Here is an 18463-nt window from a genome sequence, read left to right as displayed (position 1 = left end):
CAGAACAAGAATATTCATTGGGATCTCCGGGGGACAGCGAAAGTGGTGCCATAGAAAGTTTCCTCGGCTTTGAGTCGGTCTTCATTTTTATTTTTTTTGCTTAGCCGGGTGACACACGAACGCACACAATCACGCAGGCCGAGAACTTTTTAATTAGACACTAAACTGCAACTGTCACGGGACCCCTTGGGTTTTTCTTCCCTTTGGGCCAGCAGAAGAACAGCGCTCATTATCCTACTGATTAATAAGCAAAACACTAGAGGTAAGGGCAGTCGAAGGAGAGTTATTCGATTTTATTAAGCGGTTTGATAAAATCCATAAAACAAACTTAATGTGACTTACATCTCATCTATTATGAGAAAATTAACCACATAAGATTAAGAGAGAATAACATAGAAGCTCAAATAGTTAATCATAGCAAAGGAGATTATGTGCTTTTTATAGGTTATCTAAAGAGTCTTTAAATTGACTTAAGGATTAACAACCCATACTATTTTCACTTTTGATAATTCGCTATATGATATTATTCGCCATACTGAATGTTTGATTAAGTTATTAGCTCAATTCAGTGACCTGTGATTTATTATTTGCTCAAGATCTGCTGTTACAATACTTAGCGAGCTTATATACTTTATTTCAGTTGTTTCTGTTCAACTTTCTTGTTGTATCTTAAGATTATCCTAAAAAATGCTTTTACCTACCTTAGATTTTACCATTTCCCATTTACATATCCCTGATTTGTAATCCCTCCTTAGAGAACCTCATCCCCATTATAGAGTATTATAAATTTCGACCCTATGCAAGCTGAATACCACCTGTCACGCTCTAAACGATCAAGTGACTGACTGACAGTTGGCTAACTGGAGCAAGTCGGTGACTGAAAAATGCCCGCCAGGCAGGGAACAAGAATTGGAGAAAAAAAACTGTTTGAAAAGTGCAAAAAGTGCTGAGCCCAAGATGAAAGTTTAACAACATTTAGCTGAACAGGCAAAAAGTTGGCAGGCGGTAAGGATACGAAAAAAATAAACCAGAAAAGGGAAAGGAAATGCTGTGGGAGGGGCAGGAAAGTGGGTGAAGTGGGGACAGCGAATGAATGGGATCAAACAATTCGCTAGTTTACACCTTGGACTCATTTAATTATATTCATTGTACCAGTCCAAGTCTCTCATTAGTCGCACACCCCCTCATTACGCCATTCCCCCTCTCAAAATATTCCAACCAATCCTGCTCCTTGGTCATAACAACAACAACCAGTTGGCAAAGTTTTGTGAAATTTCTTGAACAAGTGACCCATAAGTTGGGCCAGCCATCAAGAAGGCAGCCAGACCGAGCAGCCATCCCGAGGAAAACCCTCCCATTTCCTTTAGCTGGGTGGAAAGCCCACTTTCCACCTTCCCCCTGCAGACACCTCCTTTAATCCTCCGCCTCGTTGCCTAATGAATATGCTGCCCTAGGGCCAACTCAGGGCGTCTCGGCAACGTTTACTTAGCAAACTCAAACGGTGTTGGCGTATCCGTGGCTCTAATTGCTTTGTTAGACACCGTTGGGGCGAAATATGATGGTACTGGATTCTGGGAGAAGTTTTGCAGGATGGGGAGATCTTCCTGAGAGAGTTGGTGGCAAAGTTTGCCTGCCGCAGGATATGCATTTTGCATGTGGGTCTTTAATTTGATTACAAATGGGATATGATATCTTAAGGTAAATAATTTAGTTTCCTTTTATTTTATAATAACATTTTCGGTAAATGGTATTTTATTATTACTCTGGGCAACAACCTTCAAGTTTTCAGATAAGTATCAAATAAATAATTTATTTATTGTCCTTATATTGAAGTTTGGTGAGAGATAAACAATATCTGAAGTAAAAGTTGATGGTGATGGTGATTTATTCCCTTCCCTCTGGTATGTATATTCATATTTTAAATCTTATAATAATTTATTTACACATTTATTTACATATCTCAGCTTTTGTCTTCCTAGTTCCTTGCAAAACATGCTCTTTGGACCTATCCAACTTAAAACAACTTGTCAATCAACCCTCGAGGGAGGCTCTGGGCGGGGCTGGCTACCCATCCATCCGGCCGGATTCGCACAAGTCTAAGCCCCAAGGCTGGCAATTATAAATACTCTTCTACGCTGCGATGGCGTTTAACAGGAAAACATCACAGGACATTTCACTAATCTCCAGGACAGCATCAAGTCCATGTCAACACGGGAAAAGTTGTGTGGACGAGGAAAGCCGGGGGATGTGGTATGCTGATGGGAAGGAAACTGGGAGCAGGTCAACGCTTTGCCCCAGGCAATCAAACTTCGACTTCATTTGACAACTTTAATGGAGTCCGAGGCGAAGCAGCAGTTTGAAAAAGTTGCTTATTGCATTACCGCTGACCGTTGACTAAACTTTGTATTACATAACTACTCTGTTGGCTCAACTTTACCCAATCCCCTTTTCCCGAGTTCCCCCTCTGCGTTTTCCCCATGGCAAGGCCACTGCCCATTGTCACTCATAAATGTTAAACAAATTGTTTGGACCCAACACATGGGAACACACACTTTGTAATACTCTTCTTGGGACGGGGAAAATAAAACAGAGAAGAAAGGAAAGTTCATGGGAAGTTAATACTAATACGAACTGATTCCAAATTTGTACTCATAAATACTGAGTTATATACTTATGATTAAATAGAATGAATCGGTATGACTAGACATTGTATTATATGAACATGTGAATATAATAATGGGAAATAATTTAGGAAAATATTTTATATGTCATAAATGTTACCTTGATATAACGTATATTGAAATGATTATATCAGATGGTAATGGTTTATAAGGAACATTTTCCAAATGTCTTATGAAGATATTTCCCCTTTAGGGTATTCCTTTCATAATTTTACCAAATGTCTCTTACTTTTCTTCCCTTTTTTTTGGTAATTTTAGTTGAAAACTTGTTTGGTCGTTATATGTGGAGTGGCCTCTCGAACACCATACACCACCCACCACCCATTTCCCACCGACTAGACCAACTGCTGCGACATGTTGGCTTACCGCTAATTGTAAGTGAAATTAGCGGTTTTTGTTGTTGCTAATGAAAATTGTTTGAGCCGAGAACTTTGCATCATTTGTGGGGGCCAGACGTTCTAAGAGCTTTAAAAAGTTTTCCCCAAAGACCGAGAATGGGAAACGGAAGCGCAGCGAGCGATTAATCGGATTTCTTGTAATTCCAATCAAAGTTTGACTCACGTTATGCGCATAATTAAAAATTACTTTTCCTTGGGACAGCTTTCATTCTGCTTTCTTTTCGGTTCCCCTATTTCTACGTTGTTTTTTTTTCCAGGCTATGTCGCCATATGTCCAGGCCACGCCCAGACATACCGCCCCCCAATTTTTTTTACCCGCATTTTAGCCCGATTCTCGTAACATCTTCGACGAGAAGTGAAATTAATGGCTTTTCTATTATTTTGCACAAAGTTTCGAAGCGCATTTGACGTTGATTGCATTTTTTGCGCTTTCGTCCAAGGACGAACATTAGGGGAGGGGGGAATGGGAGTGGCAGGGGCGGGGGCGGGGGCAGCTCCAAAATGGCTTCCACCAGCGGAATCACAGCTGCTGGCAAGCTTGATTAAAAATTTAGTGAGTGTGCGGGCGTATTAGTGTGTGTATCTATGTGAGTGCCGCTGATGCCAAAACCGGGCAATTTGCCTGTTTCTCATCCACGGATTCCCATTAACCGGCGGTGATAAAGGGGAGTAGAGTGGGGCAGAATGGGGGATTAGTGGCCAGCGAATTTAGCCAACCGCTCTCCATGGCATGGTCCATCATAGCCGCATATGTTCCTGCGACTGTCTCTAGTTTATGGTTTGATTTATGTGCTCCAAGGTGCGGCGGATCATAAATTCCGATAAGAAATTCTTCAAATTGCTTTTGGCACAAATGCACTGCAGGCAGGCTGCAGATAAAAAGGATGAGGAAAAGTATTCCTCATCCAGTATAAGGCAAATGCGATTGGAAATTATTTTTGGCGTTTTCAGGTGATACAACTTTGGCAAAGATTAAAATTTAGTACCTAAACTTCTTAAATCAATTTTACCTGTGTACTGTTTATCAAAGATCTCAAGAAATATAATCAGTTGCACACTGTGCGTGTTGGTAAATGACGGCAGAGGTCCGGCAGAGAATATATTTAGCTCAGGGGAAACCCGCGCTGCTTCTTCTGGCAAACACTACTTTAAAGTTTCAATTCATTTAATAAATACTTCTCTCTATTTTAAACGCAACTTCAGTTTGATCGCTCGATTAGCCAGCTTATTTTACTTGCTTATTACAGACAGTAACTCTTTTATATCTTAACCGGCCATCAAGTCTTATATCTGATCTCCACAGCCTATTCAAAGTGAAAGGAAGGGGAATGGAGTGTGGGATGCAGGCCAGACATGGTCTCAAACCAGAAAGAGTGAGGGGAAAAGCGTTAAGTTGCACAAAATGAACTTCCTTCCTGAGCTGTCTTCCTGTCGCGGCTGAATGGCCGACTTCCACCAACCACCCCCCTCTCTATTGCAACACACCCCTTTTTCTAAGCGTAACCGCCCACTTTTGGCTGGTAAAAGTTTTTCGGGGCTATCCCAGACGGTCCGGTCGAAAACCTCAACGCCCCAAAAGAACCAACTAAAAGTGAGCCCAGGAAAACTTTAAGCCCACTTTATCCTTCACACATCCATATATATATATATATAGTATATGTATAGAGCTGTCCGTCTCGACGCCGTCGAACAATACAAATGGCTAGAAAGCGTTGCGGCCCAGACAGGATTCCCGGGCCAAAAACAACCAAACCAGTTAATTTCCAAATTGTGAACAGTACCAAAAAGTGCGACAGACCCCAGGGGAAAGGGGCGCAGAGGTGCCGAGGTAATGGGTGAACTATGTATGAGGTGGATTGGTGGGTAGAGCAAGCGTAATGATTGGATTAGAGATGGTTGGGGTTCTTGATCGTGATGGATCGAGATAGGGGTAGCATATATGCTTGCATTATATTACAGGACTAGGTTCAGGCCTTTCTTACAAGTGATGTATCAGGATTGGGTTTCTTGGAGCATAATTAGTTCCTAGCATCCTACACGGCGGATTAAGAACTTAAATACTTTAATATTACTATTTTGGGTTCTCCGTTGATTTTTCAAGTTTTAGCAAGAGTTGTATATATAGAGAACCAATAATCTGTATTATAGATAGAACATAGATTTAAGATAAATATTAGTACAAAGATTGTAATATATTTATCAAATAAAATGGTTTTGTATTTAGGTAGAGATAATTGTCTAGGCTATAAAAACATGATCACAGGTTCTTATAGATCAAATATTATATTTAGGAACAGAATAGCCCTATTTTAACTATATTATAATATCATCAATGAGTTTATAATCTTTCCTAACTAATATAATTCAGTTATAATATTCTTTTCTGGTGATGATTCCCCCGTGTGAACCCTTTTTATAGAAACTACCATCTCTAAGTTCGACTTGATTTGAAACACCGCAACGCAACTAGTTCAAAACTACACAACGCGGCTGCACCACATCACCACCACTGAACCATACAATACGAAGTGCACTCGGGAGCAGAAGCAGACCGGGTCTGGTTTTCGGGCCGGGAATCGCAATTGAGGCGGCCTAAAAGGGGGCACTGTTCCCCACTGAATAGTGTGGGCCAAGAACAGCAACAACGGAGGCAGCTGGCCACAGAAGCCGATGGACTGGACTGGACTGGTCAGAGTCGCGAAGAGTCGGGATTGGAGTCACTGCTCTAGCGTCATCATTGCCAAAGCATAAAACTTGTTTCTGTCTAAACATGGAACCCGCCTATAGCAGCACCCATCCAGCCGGCTACACCCCTCCACACCGCCCCCCTTTAAAGGCCCGGTTGCAAGCCAGTCTGAAATATCTTCCGGCTTGCTTTTGGCAACAACAGCGAGAAGCAGTTTGGACGCAGTTCCGACGGTCGACGTCGGTTTGGGCAAGTTTCCCATTGTTAAAAGGTTTTCCAAAAAGAAAAAAACAAAGTATGAAAAAAGAAGCAGCCACTTTTCCAGCTCTCGCTCCTCGGGTTGCAACAAACAACAACATTTTTCCCATTGTTGGAGGGGGGCCTGCATTAATATTGTGATTTGGAAATTACGAAATTTCCAGTGGCGGATAAAATTGAAGTAAGCCAGGGAATATTGCGGTCTCAGCGGCTGTTCCTGATCTATTGTTGCTGTTGCAGCTGAATCTGCGATAAATTGTAATTTAAAAGAAAGAGGACAAAGGGGTTAAATGCGGGTTGACAAAAATATGGGATAAGAAATATATATTAAACAAAAGTAGAATGATTTTAATTGTTATATTGTTCTGAACACGACAACTAATTTGACTTAACTTAATAAGTCAAAATAGATTAAGTTATATCATTTTTCTTCTTAATCTTTATTGAATTATTCAAAAGAATAATTTTACTCTAATACTAAACCATTTAGTTTTCATAATTTCACCTTCCAATCAAAACATCATTAACTTTTACGAGCATAAACAAAAATCGAGTATAATAACACAAATATTTGCCACATAATCACATTTGTTTTGGGAACTACATATATAAGTAGTCCCCTGCCAACTCAAACGACTCATTAGATAAATTAGCGAAAGATTGAACTCTCAGCGGAATTCGGATGGCTCAAGTTCATTGCCATGGGATCGGCGGCAGGGTCTTAAATTAGGTTTATGGACCATTAAAAGATCATCAAGCGAGCGGAGATGAATCAATTTTTGGCATTGGCTCAAATCAAGTATGCGAAATACTCTCGAATTTGGGTTACACTGGCGACCTCGGCGCCAGGTGCCAACCCAAAAGCCCACTTAGCCGCTTGACTTGAGCTCACAGCTTTACTTGGAGCCCCAGACCCAACCCATCCCATACCGTACTATACCATCCCATACCATACCATACCATCCCAAACAAAAACCCGTACTGGAACAGAGACAGCCGGGGAGCAATTCATAATTAACATAATTGAGGCAGCCGCCGTTGGATGTTTTTGTGCTTTGATGAGCAGAAAGCGATGCCCTGGGTTGATGGGGGAGGTGGAGTGTGGAGTATGGAGATGGAGATACAGATATAGAGGTGGAAATGGAGGGCCAGGGGCTTTCCACCGGCGCTTGGCAGAACAACGATGGATGACGACCCATAAAAATACACGGGGAACGGTGGTATCGGGCGGGAAAGAGGTTTAGCAGCCCAGTAACCATGCTACCAAAAAAAAAACACAGTGGGGCAAGCTGGTAAGGTGGCAAGGTGGGCGGGAATCGGGTTGCTGGGATGTGAAAACGAAACAATATGTAATTTCTACGCAAAAATGTTTTCTCATGGCGGAGGGCGTGACACAACAACAGCAACAACAACACCAAGGCGGAAGGAGGGAGCCGCACAAGAATGGCAGCGCAACATTGACGTTGATGTACTCACTATCTCCACAGTGTGGAGTATGCTCAGAGGATCTGCAGTCGTTATAAAGAATAATTCAAAGTTTCATTTTAAAAAAAATTGTTTTTTAGGAAATACATAACAATGAAAATCCTACTTGGGGCTTTAAGGCGTTTCCTCTCTTTCAAGAACAACATTTTTTAATGGTAATAATAGTATCAATGAAAATCTTCCACGAGATTCTTAAGTCTTCGCATCATAAGATGTTGTGATGATAAAAAATAAATGATTTATATTCATTTGCATCTTGGGATAGCAGTGTTTTTTATGAAATCTGGTATCTTTTGTGTAAATTTGGAAGACATTTTCCCTAAATTTGATTAAACCCTTTTCAAATATCTTTTAATTTTCAAAATGATACCATTTTCTCCAATTAAAAATGAAAGAAAATACTGTTCAAGACAGTTTTTAATTAAATTTTCAAGAAATAATAATACAATTGAAAGATTAAATGCATTTTTTTAATATCACTGTTGATAATTTAACAAGTTTCCAAAATATTTATGGTTTTATAGTTACTTGAAGTAATATAATATCTCCAATTTAAAACAATGAAAAATAAAGAAAGAAAATGTATTCAAATCGTAAATTGTTTTTGGACTTATAAGTGAGATAATAAAAGGCAAACCGGTTTGATTATGCGTCATAGAGTCAGAAAGGTGAGTTCACCTGGGGTTAGCCTAAGCTTCTTGAAGTCAAACAAAAACCGTTTAACACTTATCGAGGGATCGCTGTACCATCAAAGTTGACTTACCCCCTGGTGTTGGTTCTGCTTCTTCTTCGGGGGAGGGGGGTCGTTGGCGAAAGAAAGAATTTCGGTGACCCGGGTTTGGCGGCTGCGACGGCCTCCGCCGGCTGATGACGCTGGAATGTGGCCACCAAGGCTCCTCTGCTGCTGCTGCTTCTTCTTCTCAAACTCTGCTGACGTCGCAGTTGCGCTTTTCTTCTTCTTGCCTCCTCCAATGCCGGCTTAGTTGTTGCTTTTTGCCTTTTTTTCTCTGCTGACAAAGGTGATGGCAATTTGTTGTTGTTTGCTCTGCTTCTTCTTCGACTTCGCACCTCGCAAACTGCCGTTATTCATTGACGAAGGGCAAAGCAAACACACACATACATAGAAGGGAGAGAGAAAAACACAGAAACACTAAATATTTCAGAAATTCAATCATTCACATATATTTTTATTTCTTTCTTTTTTTTTTTGTTGCTTTTTAGCAATTATGCACGAAACTATCTCACGGTCAACTGGTTTTTTCGATTTTTTATTGTATTATACGAGTCGAATTTCGAATTGATGGAAATGCAAATAAACGCGCAAAGAGAAGAGAACATTTTCCGGCCCAAAAGCGAAAAGGAAAAAGAAAATTCAAAACGGCACGCGACGCACGTACTTAATTACTTCGTGAGTGTGTGTGCAACGGCAGCGGCAACAATAAAATAAAAAATACTACTACCCAATGTCAGAGAATATGCCACCCACACGAACTGAAAAGTCAAACGGACAAATTGAATTTCGGCCTGCAATTTACGCTTTTAATTAAATCATTAAAAAGGGGGCACAAAGATTACGATTACGCCATTACACACTCCACACGGGAAAACAAGATGCAGATATGATATACAAATTTATAGATCGGGTGATATACAATATTGTTTTTTGATTTAATATCTTGTTTTTAACATCATCTTGTTGTAAGATCAAGGTGTATTCATGCTTAAAGTACTAAAAATGTATGTTTTCTAACTTTTCCCGATAAGTTCTAATATTTTGTAAATATTATATATTTCGGATATAAGTTTACAAATACTGTTTATGTTTTTCTCTCAGTGCCCTAGCAACAGTTGCACTGTTTGTGTTTTGTGGCTCAAAAATGCAATTACGCACTCCAATGCAAATGCAATCGACAGCGAATTACATATTTGTAATGGTTTGCAATTGAACTGCTTTTAAAATTGAATAGCAATTAAATTGTTGCTTCGCCAACACGCACACAAACAGAGCCCGAAAAAAAACCTGCCGGACCACTACACACACACGTGGACATGAACTCCGCTGCTGCGCCGACGCAACCGCGCTGCAGAACTTCTCTTCCTCTTCTCCTTGCTGTTATTACTATGTTGTTTTTTTGTTTTTTTACCTCTGGCTATTATCTATTTTAGCATAATTTCATTCACACACTAGCTTTTGTTTGCATTGAAATTAGCCGCTGCGGCTGTAATCTGTAATTAAACAATGCGGTATTTCGAAACACACGCTGAGAACGAACGACGGGCCACAACAACAACAACACCAACACACAGGAGCGCGCCCTTCTCGCACACACTTTCAGTCAACGCGCAACGCCGACGCAACTTATTTTCCCGGCAGCGACGCGTCCGCTCACGTTCGGTTCCGTTTTTGAACTGTTGCCTGTTTGTTTGAACCGAACTGCTGTGTGTTACGTAGTACGTAAGTGTTTCCGAAGAGAGAAGTTGAACATAAACAGAATCACTTGTTGCGCTCTTGTGGATGGTAGGACCGTTCGGGAAAACCCCCTGGAAATGCAGCAGGTTGTGGAATTTCGCGGGACTTCAGCATGGCCACACTCTGGGATTCCCGTCTTGCCCACTGTTAACCGGTATTTAAATAGCAATGTTAACCGATAATTACCTATGTTAACTATTGAAATGAGATACTTCTATAGCTATCTTAACCGCTTATGGAGCCTAGAAACCATTGGAAATACGGAAAATCAAACATGAAAATGGTTTAAAATGTTAACCATTGCATACAAGAAAAGTATTAATGTATAATACTAGAGAATTCGAAAACAAACTGAAAGAGGTATCACACGGCTAAATGGGGTTTCAATTACACGAATTATCGAATGTAGAAGTACATTTTTGGGTTCACATTCTGAAAACCATTGAATATACGGAAGAATCAAGCATAAAAGTGGTCTAAAACTTCGACCCTCCTTTAAAATAAATATTTAAATGTAGATTATTAGAGAATTCAACCACGAATTCATAAAGGTATTCCACGTTCAAATCGGAATCAAATTACCCAAGTTATGAAATCTAGAAGTGCAGTTTTGGGTCCCCATTCTGACAGCCATTGGAATTATGGAAAAATCGAACATGAAAATGGGCTAAAATTGAGACCCACTCTTAAAGTAAATATTTGAATGTAGATTATTAGAGAATTCAACCACAAATTCATTAAGGTATCCCACGTCCAAATCGGAATCAAAGTACCCAAGTTATGGAATCTTGAAGTGCAGTTTTGGGTCCCCATTCCGACAGCCATTGGAATTACGGAAAAATCGAACATGAAAATGAGTCAAAATTTTGACCCTCTTTTAAAATAAATATTTAAATGTAGGTTATTAGAGAATTCAACCACAAATTCAGAAAGGTATCCCACGTCCAAATCGGAATCAAATTACCCAAGTTATGGAAACTAGAAGTGCAGTTTTGGGTTCCCATTCTGACAGCCATTGGAATTATGGAAAAATCGAACATGAAAATGGGCTAAAATTGAGACCCTCTTTTAAAGTAAATATTTGAATGAAAATCATAACACAATTTAGCAACAAACTCATAGAGGTATCCGACGTTTAAATCGGATTCAAATTACCCAGGTTATGGAATCTAGAAGTGCAGTTTTGGGGTCCCATTCTGAAGCCCATTGGAATTACGGAAAAATCGAACATGAAAATGGGTTAAAATTTCGACCCTCTTTTAAAATAAATATTTAAATGTAGATTATTAGAGAATTCAACCACAAATTCATAAAGGTATCCTACGTCCAAATCGGAATCAAATTACCCAAGTTATAAAATCTAGAAGTGCAGTTTTGGGTCCCCATTCTGACAGCCATTGGAATTACGGAAAAATCGAACATGAAAATGGGCTTAAATTGAGACCCTCTTTTAAAGTAAATATTTGAATGTAGATTATTAGAGAATTCAACCACAAATTCATTAAGGTATCCCACGTCCAAATCGGAATCAAAATACCCAAGTTATGGAATCTTGAAGTGTAGCTTTGGGTCCCCATTCTGACAGCCATTGGAATTACGGAAAAATCGAACATGAAAATGGGCTAAAATTGAGACCCTCTTTTTTAAAGTAAATATTTGAATGTAGATTATTAGAGAATTCAACCACAAATTCATAAAGGTATCCCACGTCCAAATCGGAATCAAATTACCCAAGTTATGGAATCTAGAAGTGCAGTTTTGGGTCCCCATTCTGACAGCCAGTGGAATTACGGAAAAATCGAACATGAAAATGGGCTTAAATTGAGACCCTCTTTTAAAGTAAATATTTGAATGTAGATTATTAGAGAATTCAACCACAAATTCATTAAGGTATCCCACGTCCAAATCGGAATCAAAATACCCAAGTTATGGAATCTTGAAGTGTAGCTTTGGGTCCCCATTCTGACAGCCATTGGAATTACGGAAAAATCGAACATGAAAATGGGCTTAAATTGAGACCCTCTTTTAAAGTAAATATTTGAATGTAGATTATTAGAGAATTCAACCACAAATTCATTAAGGTATCCCACGTCCAAATCGGAATCAAAATACCCAAGTTATGGAATCTTGAAGTGTAGCTTTGGGTCCCCATTCTGACAGCCATTGGAATTACGGAAAAATCGAACATGAAAATGGGCTAAAATTGAGACCCTCTTTTTTAAAGTAAATATTTGAATGTAGATTATTAGAGAATTCAACCACAAATTCATAAAGGTATCCCACGTCCAAATCGGAATCAAATTACCCAAGTTATGGAATCTAGAAGTGCAGTTTTGGGTCCCCATTCTGACAGCCAGTGGAATTACGGAAAAATCGAACATGAAAATGGGCTTAAATTGAGACCCTCTTTTAAAGTAAATATTTGAATGTAGATTATTAGAGAATTCAACCACAAATTCATTAAGGTATCCCACGTCCAAATCGGAATCAAAATACCCAAGTTATGGAATCTTGAAGTGTAGCTTTGGGTCCCCATTCTGACAGCCATTGGAATTACGGAAAAATCGAACATGAAAATGGGCTTAAATTGAGACCCTCTTTTAAAGTAAATATTTGAATGTAGATTATTAGAGAATTCAACCACAAATTCATTAAGGTATCCCACGTCCAAATCGGAATCAAAATACCCAAGTTATGGAATCTTGAAGTGTAGCTTTGGGTCCCCATTCTGACAGCCATTGGAATTACGGAAAAATCGAACTTGAAAATGGGCTAAAATTGAGACCCTCTTATAAAATAAATATTTAAATGTAGATTATTAGGGAATTCAACCACAAACTCATAGAGGTATCCCACGCCTAAATCGGGATCCAATAACTCAAGTTACTAATTCTGAAAGCCATTGGAAAGACGGAAAAATATTCATATTTGGAAATTAAATCACACGCATCTGTGATTAATATACATTTCGGAAACGATCCAGTGGAAACTGCTTATAACATATTACATGGTTGCTCAACCGGCTAACAACATTTGTAGTTAGGTGGTTGTCTTGGCTGTATAAGCGAATTAGATTGTTTCCGGTTGTGGCCTTGGATTCGCCAAATTGGGGCGAATACGACATGTAGTCTGGACATAAACCATATTTTAAAATTTCTCAGAAATTAAAAGAATCAAGCGTTGCCAGACCTAAAAAATGCTGAATCATCTTAAGGTCAAAGAGAAAGAGGATGTTGGTGTTACCAGATCAGGAAAAATATGACTCCTCTTCATGGAAGAGGAAGAACGAATGGCGCCTTGATTCAAAAATATTGAATTTCTTAGCCCCTATTAAAGTGTAGGAACAGAGAAGAACGAGAATGGGTAATATAAAAAATAGGAGAAGTAAAGGGAGAGAAGGACGTGTCGTGAAAAGAGAGGTGAAAAGGAGATGAAGAAAGTATGGCGCTTTTTTTCAATAGAACCTAGAATTTTTCTTATCTTTTTATTAAAGGCAGGAAAGGAAAGAAATAAAGGGATAATAGAAGGAATAGGAGACGAGAAAGGATAGAAGTTGCAACTTTAAGAATTGTAAAATGAGCGCTTGAAGGACTAATCTTATTTTAGTTTATTAATTAACTAATTTCTTTACTTAAATGCAAATTAATTAATTATCAACTTGCCATTATTATCATCGAATTACCTATCTTTCATTCCGAAGGAAGTAATTATAATTTCTTTCAACTTGAGTACGCACAATTCCACAGCCAACTCTTCTGCAATTTCCTATGCAAATAGTCCTAATTTCCGATGGCTTTCACCGGGCAACAAAAATAACAAAATCAGCTATAACGATTGTTTGCCAAACAATAATAGAAAAATCAAAATACATTGGGTTATATGTGTACTCTTACATAAACAGCCTGATTACGCAGTTGAGCTGAATGCAAACAACAAATTAAATTACATGATTACATATTCGCAGGCGAAGTATTATATTTGAACAATGGAAGTTATCTTTTGCCAAATGTGGGTGCTGTTTTATTAGTGTTTACCATTTACTCAGAAAAGGGGAAACCAGCTGAAAAACCCCCCTTAAGAAACCCTTTTTCCATCTTGGATGACATCTGTTGGCCTTCCTGCCCTTCGTCCTAGCCCAAGTAAATCTTCTTCTTCTGCTTGTGAGAGTTCTTCTCTTTTTGCTTTTTTGGTTAAAATGAAAATCAATAAAAAGCTCAATGACGTCAGCCGTCGAGACACACACACACACGCACACTTACTTTTGAAGCGGCAACATCGGAAAATGCTGGTGGCCACCAACACAGCTCCCGGCTCTCCCAGACTCCGCCCGCCACTCCCCCTTTCCCGCCCACGGAGAGTGCTCTCATCTCCGCCGGAAATCCAATCGCTCCCCTTCGTGTGCCCCTGTGTGAGTATGTGTGTGGTTTTGGGTGTGCCGGCGGGTGTGCGAGTGTGCGTGTGTTGGGGAGCCGAAGACTCTGCACGTGAGCAGGCTATCAGCAATGGACTAAGGGCTTCGACAGCCAGAATCGCGTTTATCTTTCTGCTTTCAGCTGCCCTACACTGAGAAGAATTTTGTACCTAACTGGGGAGTTTTTAGGGTGCTAGTGAATTTTATAAATTAAAAAAGCCATTTAGTGTAGTGGTATTATGTAAATATTATTATTAAGTGAATATAGTTCAAACCTAATTTTCAACGTCTAGTGACCACTGCGTAAATAATAAGTATTTCCTTGTAGAGCTTTGATAAAATATTAAATAAATAATAATACATTGGTAAATAGGTACCTATTGAAAAAAACTAAAACTTAAGCTACAGAATATTACATTTCAGCTAAGATTTTTTAAGGAGATAGTAAATTTGATACATTAAAAAGACCATTAAACAAAAAGGTATTGAAATACACAGACATAGCTCTTAAAATTATAAAATGTAGTTTTTATACTCGAAGCAATATTAGAAATATTTTTTAAAAAAATTACAGAAACATTGAATACATCTAAGATTTAAATACAATTTTAAAAGTCATGGTGTCCTTGAATATTTTTTAGCTTGAGTCTTATTTTCAGTATTCATTAAATAAATTACATTGATCAGCTCCCTTAAAAATAACCCTTTCAGTGGTTTAACATTCTTTTCTTTACTTCTGAAATATCTGTTTTAGTTATTTATATATTTTTGTATGCCCCAAAAAATTTTTATTTTATTTTTCTCAGTCATTTTCCCTGCTCAGCTGAGGGACAACCAAAGTAAAGGAAATGCACTGGTGCCAAAATTGGAAGTTGGGACTGGCTGGCTCTGACAATTTACGCCAAATCTCATGACGGCTGCGATAAGCTGGCAGATAAAAGCGAGAGCAGCAACGACAACTCAAGCCAATTGCGAAAATATGCAACAGAAGTGTACAAATTTTATAGGCTTTGTGTGTTGGATGTTTTTGACAAGCAAGTAATGTGCTAAGGTCAAAGGATGTTGTGTGTCCAAAAATAAATTTGATTTATATATGAAAATGAAAAAGGGATAAATTAAGGATTATGAAAAATACAACAAAGGGAAAACAATTTTTCACTCTATAAATCTAAATTTTATTTAAAATGTAGCTCGGTAAAAGGCTTACATTTAATCAAAAATCCCGCTGCACTTGGCCAAGTTTATTGCATTTTTAAGCCCGATTGAGCTGGCGAATCTTTTCAATCATGCGATATAGGGTTCGCCCACCCTTCATGTTTTCCCGCCCACCAAAGTATGCAATAAAAAGTGATTCGTTCCAATTTGCCGATGCAGTAGCAGCAACACCATCCCCAAATGCAATGAAAATTGTTTTTTTTTGGACAACACCAGAGGGGAGGAACCAACACATTTCCATAAACACACACACCCACCCCCCGAAAAAAACACCCAGCTAACATGAAGAGTTGAATTTTATGAATATGCAACACGATGTTGTTGCTTAATGTTTGCCCAAAACAACTATATGAGCATGTAATTCCCAAAGGGGGCGGGGATACACATATGTATAGGGGGAGTTGGACTGAAACACACACACTGACATTTATTAGAGCAGTTAGTTTGTAGTAGGTGTTAAAATTGCACATGAAATATGAAAAGCCACTCATAACACTGAGAGAAACACGGGCTCCCACTTGCCTGGTTAACAACTCCCTGGTGAATTCACCACGGGAGAGGGCCAGAGAGAGGGTTCCTGCGAGAGGCTCTCTGAATGGGGGGTTAACGAGAGAGAAATTCCTGAACTGCTGACGACAATCGAAGCGAATTCCTGATGTAGGTGGGCCATATAGCCATATAGCCAAATGGCTTTTCCAGCTCCAGCTGCGGGTCCAGTTTTCAGTCGTTGTCGTGCCGTCGTGATGTCGTTGCCGTCGTCGCATCCGTCGTCGTTGTCGTTGTCGTTGTCGCTGTGGTTGTTGTTGTCGCCGCACTCCATCTAGTTGTTGTTGGTGCAGCAGGCAACACCAACTAACCAACCAACCAACCAACCAGCAACATCAGGCTTTCAACCGCCAGCAAAACAACAATTAAGCCAACCAATTATAACATGCGTTCGCTAAACGGAAAATTCATTTGCGCATATGGAATGCTGCACACATAGATATATATACATATATATAGCCCTACATATACATATAGATATTTAGCTATATAAAAATATATGTTATACACACACAAATCTACATAAAATCTAAGTGCAAACCAATTGTGATTTAAGCTAATGACCACAACCACAAAACTAAAAGCGTATAGAGAAGCCGAAGAAAAAGTGTATAAAAATGTAAGAAAATGCTGAATTTTCCATTGGATACCCAGATACGTTATTTTTCCTATTTTTTTTTTCGCCTTTCGTGAGCTGGTTGCTTTTTTCTGTACACACAACGCCACGCAATCCCACCCAAAACTCTCCTCTCTCCGCTCTCTCTTGGCTCCTCGACTTCTCGCCCCTGCTCGGAGGTCCTTTGTTGTGTTGGCCGTGATCCTTTTGGCCAGGATTCGGTGCGGATGAACGCATTAAATATGCAGAAAAATAAAGCCACACACACAAGTACAGAGGAACAAGTAGAGCAGAGTAGTTAACAGTTGTCCTTTATCCTTGAGATAGGGGGGAAATTTAAAAATTCAAGAAAGAAGGAAAGTATTTTGTACTAGTTTTAAAGTCTCCAAAAGTAATTTACAAAAAAAATATCCATTAAAGCAGGTTAAAATTCTTATAAGAGGGGTTTGTAAAAAAGAGAGAGAGGATAAGTTCACCACACACCATCAACAACAAAGCAAGCCAACCCAACCAAAACAATTAAAATAAAAATAGGTTTCTCCTTTTAAACGTTTAAAAATAAACAGAGCCCTCGTAAATATGTATATTTTTTATGTACCACAGTGCGTATGATTAACTTGGCTAACCCATAATGGCCTTTGGCCTGCGTTGAGTGTAGAGTGTGTGGAAACCCAGTATGGGCGAAATAACATCCCAGTATTTCCTGCCAGCTGCAGTGCGCTCTCTCGCTCTCTCTCCCTCCTGCTCTCTCCCTCTCTTTTCCTTGCCCGTGTGTGTGTGTGTTACAACAATAGAGGCAGCATGCAACATAATTACAACTCAACTTCAACTTTACACTTAGAAGACCAGCGAAGCTCGCTAGAGAAACAACAAATAACGAGAGCCGCCCCAGTGTTTACCAAAAAAATATATATAAATTTAAATAATTAAAAACCATAACAAATGTGTAATATTTCTACCAAGCAGTTTTCAAGTTTATTAAGTAAATGGAAATCAACCAAAAGCCTTGTAAATAGCTAAACAAAAACTCTTTTCTTTATGATAAAACAAAGGATATAAATATAAACCAAAGAAAAACCATGAAAAACAAACAACGAATAAGCAGACAACGCCGTTTACAACTTCATATAGAAATGCTTGTGAGTAACTTATTTATTAAATAAATTTAATTAGTTTCCAGTGAATCAAAGATTATTTTCCAAGAGTTAAGACATCAACAGTTGCCCCAAACAATGGCCGAGAAATTGCCAGCAGATATAAGGCAAATTTTGCCCCTGTTTTCTCAGTTGTCTGCAATTTTCCTCTTCTCTTTTGTTTACTGGGCAATAATGAATAGTAAATGGTTGGGTGGAGGGTGGTTTTCTGCCATCGATGGGCCTTAAATTTAATTAAAAGGTAAACTAGTAGCAAACAGCAACAGGCAGTCAGTTGGAATCGATTTTCCTTTTCCTCGATTTTCCTTGATTTTCCCTCCGATTCAGTTGGCAAATGGCGAACGTCAACGAATCGCTGGGATGGGCATGGTATAGGGGCTTTATGGACAAATGATGGTAATGACGGCACAAGAGCACCCACTGGCCAAAATGGACGTCATAAATGTTTGACAATGCACACGGGGCGTATGAGTAATGGGCAGAGGACCTTTGTGTGGTGTGGGCCACAAGTGGGCGTGGATGTGTGTGGGCGTTCTGCTGGCT

The 18463-nt window shown here is 39.1% G+C and overlaps 2 protein-coding genes across 24 annotated transcripts in view; one reads left to right on the top strand and one right to left on the bottom strand.

Moving 5' to 3' along the window:
* Positions 1 to 9905, bottom strand: part of Cad87A (cadherin 87A) — a 64289-nt gene extending 54384 nt beyond the window's left edge. Inside the window, exons 1-2 of the mRNA XM_036819740.3 lie at positions 9653 to 9905; positions 8272 to 8584 (exon numbers count right to left, since the gene is read on the bottom strand). The gene's annotated coding sequence lies outside the window, so the exon portion shown is untranslated. The remainder of the gene's footprint in view (positions 1 to 8271; positions 8585 to 9652) is intronic.
* A 6427-nt stretch (positions 9906 to 16332) lies between these two features.
* The window catches only part of Rim (Rab3 interacting molecule), a 46675-nt gene continuing 44544 nt past the window's right edge, over positions 16333 to 18463 (top strand). For 21 of the 23 annotated variants that reach the window (XM_065866709.2, XM_065866708.2, XM_065866704.2 and 18 more), the window contains exons 1-2: positions 16333 to 16769; positions 17733 to 17905. The gene's annotated coding sequence lies outside the window, so the exon portion shown is untranslated. The remainder of the gene's footprint in view (positions 16770 to 17732; positions 17906 to 18463) is intronic. The other 2 variants (XM_065866729.2, XM_065866725.2) reach the window with 1 other exon arrangement.

The sequence above is a fragment of the Drosophila suzukii genome, chromosome 3 (assembly GCF_043229965.1).
Source record: "Drosophila suzukii chromosome 3, CBGP_Dsuzu_IsoJpt1.0, whole genome shotgun sequence".
In the NCBI taxonomy this organism is placed as follows: domain Eukaryota; kingdom Metazoa; phylum Arthropoda; class Insecta; order Diptera; family Drosophilidae; genus Drosophila; species Drosophila suzukii.
Note: the sequence above shows the minus strand (reverse complement) of the source record. Positions and strands in the feature narration are given on the sequence as shown.